Genomic DNA, 14059 nt, shown 5'->3' with positions numbered 1-14059 from the left:
TTGTCAAGTCATGTCACTTGGTGCACAGGTTTTGGTTTTCTCAAATTTTTGCTCGATTTTTTAATTATAGTGACAACTCATCTCTTATTGATATATGTGGGATTCTCAATTCAGAAAGTTACATGGCAACAGTGAATTCACTGATTTACCTTACAGTGAGCATGCCCTTACTTTGTTGGTATATACAGATGGATTGTCAAGTCACGTGACTTGGTACACAGTATTTTCTTTACTCTGTTTTTTCATTCTAGTGACAACTCTTACCTTGTTTGTATATGTGGGATTGTCATGTAGAGGCATATTTCTAAAGCAGTTCATAACCAACTATATAAATGACTAAAGGTGAAGACACAACCTTAGAACTCATTTCGCCCTACAAAATTATCATTCGTTTGTTTTAAAAAATTAGCATGGCTACATGGTTCATGGGAGGGAGTGGGAATCGCAGAGGTGGTAGGAACTTGCAAAGGGGTGACAGTTCACGACGAGGAGGGGGAAGGGGAAGTGGCGATGCTGAAGATGAAACACCATTTACTTTGTTAGATGCCTCTTGTGCTTATCATGATAGGTTTGGGAAGCGACATTTTTTCATGCCCAAGTACTATCGAGATCCATGTGGTTTGGTGGAGGATCCATCAGATAATCAAACATGGTATGGTTTAGCAAACGCTAGACTTCTGAAGTGGCCCGCACTATTTATAGAGCGAGTGCAAATGGAAAGATTATGTCGGGAAAATCGACTGAAGGTGCCAAAAGCACGTTCTATTGAGATCCAAAAGGAAGATCCTGATAATGTTGATCGACTATGTGAAAGACTACAACGTGAGATTTCTCAAATGGGCCGTAGGTTAGCCCGCGATATGCAGCTACACATAGTTAAGAAGGATGCCCAGAAGAACAGAACAGAACCAAATGTTGCGGCTATCAAGGGTATCATGGAGGATCCTGAACTTGTCTCTGACGCTGAGCTTTCGAATTATTCAGACTCTGAGCCACCTGCCGATTTAAGTGCGAATTAGGTGTTAATGTCTACACTTCGGCAATATAACAACTTGCATTAATATGTAATGTCTGTGTTAGACTAAGTGTTTCCGTAATGAGTTTGTCAGATTGTCTGCCTAATATTTGTGTGTCTAACTATTATGTTTATGTATTGTGTGTTCAGCTCAGGGTGTCTAGGATATATGTATTGTGTGTTCAGTTCATGGTGTCCAGAATGTATTTTTGTGGGAGACTTATGTTTGTACTACCTATGTAACTGAAAACTGTTACATTTGCAACTTCAGTTATGTTGTTTTCATGTATGTATGAGTATTTAGTAAATTAGTGACTTCTTATATTATACTAGCGTATGCCCGTGCCTAAAGGCACGGTGTAAATAATAGTAAGATTAAAATACAGTTATAAAAATATATTTAACAGACTATATTCTATAATTCCAAACAAATCGAATATAAAAAAAAAAATTAAATATCAAATAATGCACACTAGTTAATGCTCTTTAATTTAAAAGAAAATTAAAACTAAAATGCACACCAGTTAGTGCTACTGCTGCCAATCAAATTATAACAACATAAGAAAAACAAACATTATATTGTCATACATCAAAAGAGTGAATTAAAACTTTATTAAAAAAAAGTGGGTTAAAGCTTTCCAGAATTTGTATGCTTTCCAGAAGATGTGTCAATAACATGTCTTCAAACATGCATTTGCCCAAACTTCCTCCTCATTATTCTCGAAAAAGTCTTTGTATCAACTTGTACGAATCCTCAATGAGGAACATGCACAACAATCTGATAATTTGTGGAAACAAAAAAAAAAAATCTATATAAGTTGGTATATTTGTTGGAATTATACATATCAAAATACTTTGAGATTAAAATTACCTTATTATATCTCCATCGAAGCAAGCTAGTTGTATTTCTCCTTTTAAGCTCCATAAATTTTTCGATCTAATCCTAAAAAAATCCATATTTTCAATTATTATTAAATTGAAATTTTATTTAAAAAGATATATAATCAGTAGAAATAAATTTACATGGTTACCTATTTAAATTTAAATTTAATCCCAACACTATTTAAATTTAATCCCAACACTATTTAACTTTAATCCCAACACTATTTAACTTTTATTTTTTAATTTGATAAAATTAAATTTAATCCCAACACTATTTAATCCCAATACTATTTAAATTTATTATGAATTTAATCTCAACACTATTTAAATTTATTATAAATTTAATCCCAACACTATTTAAATTTAATCCCAACGCTATTTAAATTTAAATTTAATCCCAACACTATTTAAATTTAAATTTATTCCCAACACTATTTAAATTTAATCCCAACACTATTTAACTTTTATTTTTTAATTTGATAAAATTAAATTTAATCCCAACACTATTTAACTTTTATTTTTTAATTTGATAAAATTAAATTTAATCCCAACACTATTTAATCCCAATATTACTTAAATTTATTATGAATTTAATCTCAACACTATTTAAATTTATTATAAATTTAATCTCAACAGGGATTAAATTTAAATTTAATGCCAACACTATTTAAATTTAATCTCAACACGACTTAAATTTAAATGTAACCCCAACACTATTTAAATTTAAATTTAATCCCAACACTATTTAAATTTATTATAAATTTAATCCCAACATGGATTAAATTTAAATTTAATCCCAACACTATTAAATTTAATCCTAACACTATTTAAATTTAAATTTATTCCCAGCACTATTTAAATTTAATCCCAACACTATTTAACTTTTATTTTTTAATTTGATAAAATTAAATTTAATCCCAACACTATTTAAATTTATTATAAATTTAATCCCAATACGGATTAAATTTAAATTTAATCCCAACACTATTTAAATTTAAATGTAACCCCAACAATATTTAAATTTAAATTTAATCCCAACACTATTTAAATTTATTATAAATTTACTCCCAACACGGATTAAATTTAAATTTAATCCCAACACTATTAAATTAATCCCAACACTATTAAATTTAATCCTAACACTATTTAAATTTAAATTTAATCCCAACACTATTTAAATTTAAATTTATTCTCAGCACTATTTAACTTTAGATTTAATCCCAACACTATTTAAATTTAAATTTAACCCCAACATTGTTTGAATTTAATCCCAACACTATTTAAATCTAAATTTAACCCCAACACTATTTAAATTTAAATTCAAATTCAAATTTAATCCCAACACTTTTTCTCTCTCTCTCTCTCTCTCTCATATGTGGTGTTTAATAATTATTTGATTTCCGTTTTTTCAAAAACAAAATCATACACATTTATCCAGTAGATGCAAAAATCATACAGTAGATGCAAAATTTGTAAAATCATACAGTAGATGCAAAAACAAAATCATATACATATATATACATATTTGATTTCCGTTTTTTCAATTACATACACATTTATCCACAGAAAAAGAGATTAAAAAAAAAAAAACCAATTGGGTCCTTAACAGAGAGAGAATCCAAGTGTCATCTTGGTGGATGTTTTTTTATGCATGTCAAACAATCATAGAAACTAATTAAAGATCAAACAATATTTTCAAAGATCTTGAATTCTTGATCTCTTTCTCTCTCTATTTTTTCTCTCCCCTTGAAAAGCTTTTATATATATTCTTGTGAAGACAGTAAAATGTTTTCTGATATTCTTTTATATATGTTTTCTGATATTGCTTTTATTTATATTCTTGTAAAACATGTTCCCAAAATGTTTTCTGATAATAAAATCTGAAACTAACCGCAGATTTCAGTTTTTTCAATTACATTCACATTTATCCACAGAAAAAGAGATTAAAAAAAAAACCAATTGGGTCCTTAACAGAGAGAGAATCCAAGTGTGATCTTGGTGGATGTTTTTGTATGCATGTCAAACAATCATAGAAACTAATTAAAGATCAAACAATATTTTCAAAGATCTTGAATTCTTGATCTCTTTCTCTCTCTGTTTTTTCTCTCCCCTTGAAAAGCTTTAATATATATTCTTGTGAATACAGTAAAATGTTTTTTGATGTTGTTTTCTGATATTCTTTTATATATATTCTTGTAAAACATGTTCCCAAAATGTTTTCTGATAATAAAATCTGAAACTAACCGCATTTCCTTGTACCACATTGTTATCCCAAATTAACATTTGAAATTAACCACAACACCAAAACCAAGAATACTATACACAACTCAAAAACATTAATTTAACCATTATAGACCTTAATTCCATTACAAATAAAGATTGTGAGCAATTCTCCTTTACTGAAGTCATCAGAACACAGTCCTAATAATTACAAACCAACACTACACTACAGTTTGAGGAGACAGAAAACAAAGTAGAAAAAATGGCTTACCACTGCGCTTGATTGCATATTTTGCATCAAACCCAGAAAGCGATGAGTGAAGAGGAAGAAGCCAAAATATGATAGGGAGGAACACAGGGAGGCTGAAAATCAGAACAAAGACGCATTTGAGATTGAATTCTTGGCCGATTCTAGAAAGACCCACCGAACATCTCTGGCAGAGGATCGTCGAAGCAATAAATCTCCGAGACAGAGAAAGAATCTGTGGATAAAAAAAAAAAAAAACAAAAACAAAAACCTAGATTATAGTAATCTAAATTCAAGATTACAAAAACCCAATTGGAATTTCGAAAAATAACACACACACATACACAAAATATCAAAGAATGATTATTGATTTTCTTTACTGTTTCCAATCAAAAGAAAAACCAATACCAGAAAATAAAGTATTACACATACACAAAATATCAAAGACCAACACTACACTACAGTTTGAGGAGATAGAAAACAAAGTAGAAAAAATGGCTTACCACTGTGCTTGATTGCGTATTTTGCATCAAACCCAGAAAGCGATGAGTGAAGAGGAAGAAGCCAAAACATGACAGGGAGGAACACAGAGAGGCTGAAAATCAGAAATTCTTGGCCGATTCTAGAAAGACCCACCGATCATCTTTGGTAGAGGATCGTCGAAGCAATAAATCTCCGAGGCAGAGAAACCTGGGGAGACGGGGAGAGGCAGAGATCGGGCGGAGGGGGAGAGGCAGCGAGCTGGAGGGTGGGGGGAGAGGTGGAAAGGCAGAGCTCGGGTGAAGGAGAGGGGGAGAGGCAGGGAGTGGTAGGGTTTAATATATATAATATATAACTGTTCCAATCCCAAAAGATTCTGCATATTGTTGTTCTCAGTGCTTATCCATATATGGAGCTCTATCTTGTTGTTCAGAAACAGAGAAGAGAAAAAGATGGAATGGGGAATGAGACGTGGGTAGGTGAGAGAGGACAGAGAAGGTTTGAGCGGGAATCAAATTGATCTGCACGTTAATATATTTTTAGGATTGATCTCAGCCATTGGATCAAAATGTATCTCACATACATTTTAAGACATTTTCAAAATCCCTCTTGTCTTATTAGATAGATATTAAGTTTTATTACAAAAATATTGACAAAATTTATTTCAGGAGAAATACACATTCTCTTAACTTGTTCATATTCTCAATCGTGAGAATCCAATAATGTAACTATTATTCATTGAATATAACAAATAATGTTCTCATTCTTACAAAAAACTACACTACCAATAGCGCTTTCTGAATTTTAAAAAAAAAATTATGTTAAAGGCCTGGTTTGCAACCACGCTTTCTTAATTAAAAGCGTGATTTCTAATAGCACTTTCAATGTTCATCAAATTTTCGGCCCCAAACAGTGAAAGCGTGTTTTGTAATAGCGCTTTAGCCTAGTTTGGGAATTTCGTCCAAACTAGGCCTAGTTTGGGAATTAAGATGATAATTTGGCTTCATATGGAAAAAGCCCCGAAATATAGTGCACATTAAAAAAATAAATAAATATTTAAAACATAAAATATTTATTCCCACTCCAGGGTGGCTTTCGTAAACACTTTGAAATTTTGAAAATTTTTGAAAAGTGATTTTGGAATTTTATTTTCAAAAAATTTGAACTACAACAAATTTTTAAAAAATTTCTCAAAAATTATATCTTGAGATACAAACCAAACAAGCCCTAAGTTTCAGTTTTCTGAATTAAGTTTTTTGAAAACTGAGTTTTTTGTTTTTAGTGAATATTTTTTAAATTTTAAGCATTTTTTTTTTACTTTTTTAGATGCATTTTACTTAGATGTGTTTAAAAAGTAAAATATTTGTAAAAAAATATTTTCAAAAATTAATAAATACACAAAAATATGAAAAATGTAATGAATTTTCGTTTTTTTTTTGTTTGTATTTTTGGTATTTAGTATATTTATGCTAGGTATGTTTAAAAACTTAAAATATTAAAAAATTCAACAAAAACAAAAAAATACGAAAAATAAGAAAATAGAATTTTCTAAAAAATGTTTTAGAAAACTCAAAGCAAGCATTACGTTTTAATTTTTATTTTTATTTGTGCTGTAATTTTCTAAAGAGACCCATCTTTGAATGCATTGAAATTGCTGCTCTCTTACTCATCTTTTCATTCCCAAGTCCAACCTTCCCACATGAGAAAAAATAATTAAAAAAAAAATTCTAAAACCATTTTTTATTAAAAATATTTGTGGTAAAAAATTATTTATGTTGAAAATATAAATTAAAAAACATTAATGTAAAAACGACTTTTTTAAAACCGCTTTTTATTAAAAATATTTTTTTGGTAAAAAATATTTAATTTGAAAATATAAATTAAAAAAATTAAAAATTAATGTAAAACCGGTTTTAGCAAAACCGTTTTCTAAAACGACTTTTCTAAAACCGTTTTTTATTAAAAAATATTTTTGGTCATAAAATATTTATTTAAAAAAATTAATGTAAAAACGACTTTTCTAAAACCGTTTTTTATTAAAAAATATTTTTTTTCATAAAATATTTATATAAAAAAAATTATTACAAAAACGGCTTTTCTAAAACCGGTTTTTATTAAAAAATATTTTTGGTCACAAAATATTTATTTAAAAAAATTATTGCAAAAACGGCTTTTCTAAAACCGGTTTTTATTAAAAAAAAATTCGAAAAAAAAATATTTATGTTGAAAATATAAATTAAAAAAAATTAATGTAAAAACGATTTTACCAAAACCGTTTTTAATTAATTTAGAATTAATTAAAAATTAAGTAAAACCGGCTTTTCTAAAGCCGTTTTTTGTGTCCAAAATTTATTATTATTTTAATCACAAAATACGGTTTTTCAAAAGCCGTTTTTTGGAAAATGGCTTTACTAATGTCGTTTTACCCTATAATGGGAATAAAGTTAAAAACACACCCTAAAGTGGGACTAAAATGTTCAAAATGCCACAATCACGGAAAAATGCCCCCTACTTACTATATATTCACTGCACAATATATACACATAAAAGACCTTAGAGGATTTGGGTGAGTGAACATGCAATTTTACCAAGACCTTTCACTAAATTTCGTAGAAATACAACTCTTAGATGAGTTTTGTACAAATTTCAAACGACAACCAGATTGTAAGATTTACTAGTAAAATTTGTACAAGACTTAAGTTAGAATGGTGTGAACATGGAATTTTACAAAGCCTTCATGGCATGTTTTGACAGTTTTCTTCCTCTGTATTGCAATGTTTCTAGAGTAAATCGAAATCCTAAAACTTATCAGTCCAAGAAAAACAAACACAAAACAAAAACAAAAACAAAAAAAGGAGAGAGAAAAAGAAAAACTTTAAACATTCAACTCTAATTTGTTCGTAGCCTACTTTCTTTACTTGATAAAGCTTATGCAAATAAAGAAATAGCAGCACCAATGTGATCCACTTGGTTACCAACAACTGTGATTGCTCTTGGTGCAACAGGAGTTGTGAAGCTATCATCTAAATTGCTTTTAACATCTACAAGACCTTCCAACACCTTCACCACCATTGACATAGAAGACCTCCTGGAAAAATCACTTTGTAGACACCACACAGTAACCCTCATCATCTCCATAACTTCTACTCTATCTGTTTGCATGTCATTATTGTATTTATCAACAATATCTAGAACTCGTTCCTCTTCTGCTTTCCTCTTAAACAGACCTAGTAGATGCATATCTTCCTCTGGTTGAGATCTATCCAAAATTTTGTGCCCACACAACATTTCTAAGACAACGACACCAAAGCTATAGACATCTACTTTCTCAGTGATAATTGAGCTCGACCATTCGGTAGCCAAATAACCTGGTGTTCCCCTTATCATTGTAACAACTTGGCTTTGGTCCTTATCAATTAGTTTTGACAATCCAAAATCAGAAATTTTCGCATTGAAGACTTCATCTAAGAGGATGTTTTGGGGTTTGACATCCAAGTGCAATATCTTTTGCCTACATTCCTCATGGAGATAGGCTAGTCCCTTGGCTATATCCATGAGGATCTTCCTTCTGGATTGCCACCCAAGAGAGAGCTCTACCTTCAGAAGATCCATGTATCCAAGGATCCATTGGACATGTACTCATAAACTAGAAGCCGATATGATTTTTCAACACAAAATCCAATTAATCTCACCAAATTGACATGGTGAATGTTGCCTGTTATTTCAACTTTAGCTAAAAATGACTTCTTAACTTGACCAAAACCATTGAAACGCTTCACTGCTACGTTAGTGCCATCAATTAATGTCCCTTGAAACACTGACCTAAATCCTCATTCTCTAAGCTTTTTATTGAAATTGCTTGTCATGGCTCTCAACTCTCTGTAAGAGAATCTAGTAGGCATCTCCAATACTTGATCGACAAAGAACTCATCAAATTCTTCGGATTCTTTTTTCTTTGTGAAAAGGAAAAAGCAGAAGGCAACCATAAAAAATACACCAAAGAAAGCTCCAAGACTGGATCCTAATATCATTTTGACATGCCCTGATCTCTTTTGAGGAGAATTTGTTGGTGAAGAAGGATTAAAATACTGTATACCTTGAGATTTGTGCACTTTAAGAAATATAGTAATGTTGTCAACTGCTGCATCATTATATATAAGCAACAACACTTCAGACAGTAATAAACAACCTTTCTTTGAATCATATCCCACATGATATGCAAAGAAAGCGGCTTTGCACGAACAATTTTTCAAGCAACTCATCTTGCAATCCTCTAACTCTGGTTTTCCATCCAAGTAGTAAATGTTGTTGTATGAGAATGTGTATTTTGAGTTGAAGTTGAAGTAACTAGTATTCTTAAGCTCCAAAAGGGTGTGATATTGAGAATTGTCATAAGAAATGGGTGTAACAAGGGAACATCCAAGGTTGGGTTGCTTATAATTTATTAGCCTGAAAGTGCTACTACCAACGGCTTCTTTAAGACGACCGCACTATCCTTTGAAGAACAAATACCTTAATTGCTACACGACATGGGATACCCACACTCACCATCACGAATTTGTGATGTCGGTAGATCCGCCACCACAGTCCAATTCGAGTCTCCTAACTGATACACCTTCAAATGTCCATCAGGTTCCAACCACATGAACTGAGGTGATGATGTTGATGCAAGAGGGATTAGCTGCCCGTTGAAGCTTCCATTCATGAATTTGACATAATTTATAAAAAATAAATATGATTCAAAATAGGGCAAGGGTGGATTGGATTCTACATAAGCCAACAAACTGTAATTCTGAACTGTAAGAGAATACAAACCTCAGCTCCAGTTGGATACAGATGTGCTAGAGGTGAGCTTTTTCCCAGGAAACAACGTCTGCTGAATAAGTATGGAGTTAGTTGGGTGATCAAATGACTGCCAAACTGTTGCATTGTTTTGATTGAAAAGGACTAGGTTTCCCAATTCGGTTAATTTCAAGCCGACGACGGACTTTCTTGAGGTATTGGTAGACCATACAAAAGTGCCATGGAAGTCTTCCAAGATCAAATCTCCATATTCAATGAATTATAAGGTGGAGTTAATTCGAACAGGATGGTCTCGATTAGCAGACCAAACAAGTTACGCATTTGTCGAGTAATAGGTGCGGTTGCTATAATCATGTAAACTGGGATAACTATTGTGGTGACGTTGTTTTCTGGTACCTTGTTTCGTCCCTCCTTTTTAGTCTTTTTTTTTTTTTGTTGATTGTATTACCAAATAAATATCAAAACTGTCCCGTGAGTAAAGACGAAGATTCCCCCACTCAAAATAATTCAAAAGCATAATCATTTTCCCGCCTTTGCTTTATGTCACTCATTCTAAAAATATCTTTTCTTTCCAACCATGCAAACCACCACAAACGTGGCATGTGTATAGCACTATCTGGAAAAGGAATCAAAAGTACTCATATCTGTGCCCGGGTGTGACTTCTTTTTAACTACATCCATATACGTGTCCACAAGTACATGAATGGACAACCCAAATCAACACCGGGGGGGGGGGGGAGACCTTGGTAATATTAATACAGCGCCCCTCTCCCCCCTCCCCCCACCCAATCACACCAACTCACACCATTCACATCAGGTTTTTTAACTAATAGGAAGCCCTTGTACAGCTGGCGTAAGTTTACTGTTTAACACTACAAAATGCCTCACCAAGCTTCTTTCCATTTCTATGACAATAATGTTTTTCTCACCTACTCACAACGCCCTTGCCCAAATGAACAACTCTTAGAGCTCCTCCAATCCCTTCTCTAACTAGCCTGCCTTCCATACTACATACTTGTCACAAGGGAGCTCCACGAAGATGGAAACCCTGACCTTTATGCCATGGTTCAATGCACAAAGAAGATCCAAACCTCCAACTAGAGATTTTTCGATCTCATTGGAACCAAGGGGAGAATCTATCATCCAAATATAGAAAAACTCCATTTGTTAACTGCAAGTCAACATTATATTCAGAAAAGGGGCGATTTCGTAGAATGGAGAGAATTTTCATCTAAGGGGAAAAGTCCTTCGAAGAACAGAGACGAACTCTGGCGGGGAATACTTGTAGAAGCAAAAATGGAGGAACAATTCTTTGCACTCTGCAAAGAGAGATATCCCACCGATTATGTCACAAAATAACCCTAATTAAAAATATTTTCAAGAGATCATTACAAAACAGAGCAGCCCTTATATACTAACCCCTTTAATTCATTTCTTTTTTTTAAAATGAAGTAAAATATTTGACAGAAAATAATATTTTGTTTGCAAGTTAGAATTTTATAAAATGCGAGCTATGTCAAAATTGTTGTTTCTTCGTTTATAGTGAAGATGACAACATTAGATTAGGGATACACAATAATAATATACATGATTTACATACTAACGAAGAACTCTCCTTCTCCTCCTCCTCTGATAATAGGATCCTGAACAGTGACCCATCTGCCTAATATCACTCTACCTTGAAGGACATTCAAGAACAGGAAAGACCACCTGGGCCAGAAGTCTCGGACGACACAATTACTTCGCCTACAGAATAAGTTTCAAGGATTACGATAAAGACGCAATCTACAACGTCATAGACGACATCAAATACTCGACAGTCTTGACTGAACTACTAAAAAATTTAGTAGGTTGCCAGAGAGACTTTCAGGTACTTGTTAAATTCCAACCATATCTCGTCATTAGAGGAGGAATTCCTTGTATTATATTAACTAATGGGGACAGCAGTTGGTTAGATGCAATGTCCCCAAAAATGAGAGAATGGTTTGATGTAAATGCAATGTCCCCAAAAGTGAGAGAATGGTTTGATGTAAATATAACCACCGTAATGATTAATGAAAATTTTTATTAATTTTATATATGTAACCATTCAAACTTTTATTTACTAGCTACATTTCCCTTATCATCAACTATTACATCTTTAGAGTCATCACTGTTTTTTACACTCAATATTACATTTCATAAAACATCAGAAAATTCTGCAGGGTCCATAACAACTGATCCTCTATGATCAACTTCCTCTTTTCTAAAACCAACCTCCGAAATCAACGGACTAGGATCACCATAACTAGTAACATCACCACCTCTGCATACATCAATCTCAGACAAACTCAGATGACCTCTGTGTTCATGAATAACCGAACCACTTTTCCCAAAACCTCCTAACAACAAATCTATTCGCCTCTTCGATAAACCCACAGACATAGTTTGTGTTAGAATTTGAATAGCCTTGGTTGGAGCACAATGCCAAACATCAACATTATCATTAGTATATTTTTTAGATAACACAACAATAGATAGGGCCCTCATTTGCGAATCTTCTGGTATCTCACTGGTAGAATATTTCAAATACCCCTTCATTTTACAATTTGTTACACCCCTTTGAATATTCAAATTTTTCGAGTCGATACCTAACAACCCATGGCACTTGTTTATCATTAATGGAACAATAACCATTCCCATAATGCACTAATTCACATTGACAGTTCACAGGGAAAACAAAATAGGCCTGCAAGCTGTCATTGCCATCTAACCTCCGATCGTACACATTTACTCTAACCAACCCACTGGCATTGGGTGTGCAAATGAGGGAATATTTTATCAATATTTTATCAACCTTAGTACTTTTTTGTTTATATCTCAATCTCAAATGAGAAAATAAATTAGGCAAAGCAAGTTCAATACAGCTGAAATCATTTGCTGATACACCTTCAACAACACTAGTTTTTATATTGTCCACTTCCATTCACTTGAACACTACAAATAAAAATACATAAAATTATAACTCTAAACAGTTTTAAAGTACATCTAACTCCTTAACATATTTTTGCATTCTTTTCCACTAACAGTAGCAGCCACTAAGTATATCGTACCATTCTGAATACTTCCTACATTTCCCAACAGCATATCTTTATAGTTTGTCCAAACATCAACTGGGAAGAAACGATCCACAACCTTTATTCTGTGACGAACATACTCTTTGTCCTTGCCACCAACAATCTTGAATCTCATTTTCTTTAGCATCTGAAACCTATCAGACTAGTCAAGTTCAACAATCCAAGTCTCAAGATTACCGTTACCAACTCCAATAAATATCTTGTTAGGTGTGGGGACGGAATCTGAAGGACTATACCACTTATGACGAAAAACAAAACGTGGTGGACCACAGCTTCCTCTTTAGCCTTTTGTCCCAATTGAACATTCCCAATTAATTTTGTACCTTTAACCACAATCTTGTCAGATTGACGGTCACATCTTTTATTCCCTAACTCAATACCATTCAGCAATCTCGCCACACCTTTATTATCAAATTTAACGTCCCTCAATTGTCCATTGTAAAGTTGTAACTTCCTTACTTCCCTCTTAGTCTTCTTAATATAATGGGGAATATTCTGAACGTACTGCTTGTGAACGTACTAGGCCCTAAAAGGTGCACGATCACAATAACTATGCTTATATTCACTGGCCGCCGGTGTCCTTAAGCTCCAGTACGCAAGGGGGGTCCGATACTGGCTTCTTATTACTCCTTCCATTTTTTTATTATAAAAAACTCCAAATCTTTTATCTAAACACTTCTACAGGATCTGTTACCTCTATTAATCCTTTTGTTTATACACCTTAGCTTTGATATTTTTGCCTTCTTCTCCTCATACCCACAAACAAACTTCACAAGAACTGACCGCTAGCTCTCTTTCCATAGTCCTATTTGCCACGTCAAAAAATGATCTACACACATTTGAGTGAACTGCCCGTAATTCTTGAGATACTCTTCTAAGTAGTATAACATTGTATACCAATACAATCAACAAAAAAGAAAGACTGAAAAGTAGGGACAAAACAAGGTACCAAAAAAAAAAACATCACCACAATAGCTATCCCACTGCAAAAGTATATTCCTCTCCACCGTCAAATGTTCTCTAGTACCAAATAAATAGCAAAATTGTCCCATGAGTAAGGACAAAGATTCCCCATTCAAAATAATTCAAAAGCATAATCATTTTCCCGCATTTGCTTTATGTCACTCAGTGCAAGGGGAAGGTGGGAGGGCCTTGGTAATAGTAATACAACGCTAACCAAGTGTGGGGCTGAGTCATCGGATAATCCTTCAAGGAATGGTGTCAGTTTTAAGCCATCAAATTGGGTGTACATAGTGTAAATTGAGGGGTTGTTGATCCCAAAAGTAGATAACTTCG

The 14059-nt window shown here is 32.9% G+C and overlaps 1 pseudogene; it reads right to left on the bottom strand.

Moving 5' to 3' along the window:
* Positions 1 to 7772: 7772 nt before the first annotated feature.
* LOC145814719 (G-type lectin S-receptor-like serine/threonine-protein kinase SD2-5) lies at positions 7773 to 10811 on the bottom strand (annotated as a pseudogene).
* Positions 10812 to 14059: the final 3248 nt, after the last annotated feature.

Source organism: Camellia sinensis, unplaced genomic scaffold (assembly GCF_055761805.1).
Source record: "Camellia sinensis isolate YWXY unplaced genomic scaffold, ASM5576180v1 Unanchor12, whole genome shotgun sequence".
NCBI lineage: Eukaryota > Viridiplantae > Streptophyta > Magnoliopsida > Ericales > Theaceae > Camellia > Camellia sinensis.
Note: the sequence above shows the minus strand (reverse complement) of the source record. Positions and strands in the feature narration are given on the sequence as shown.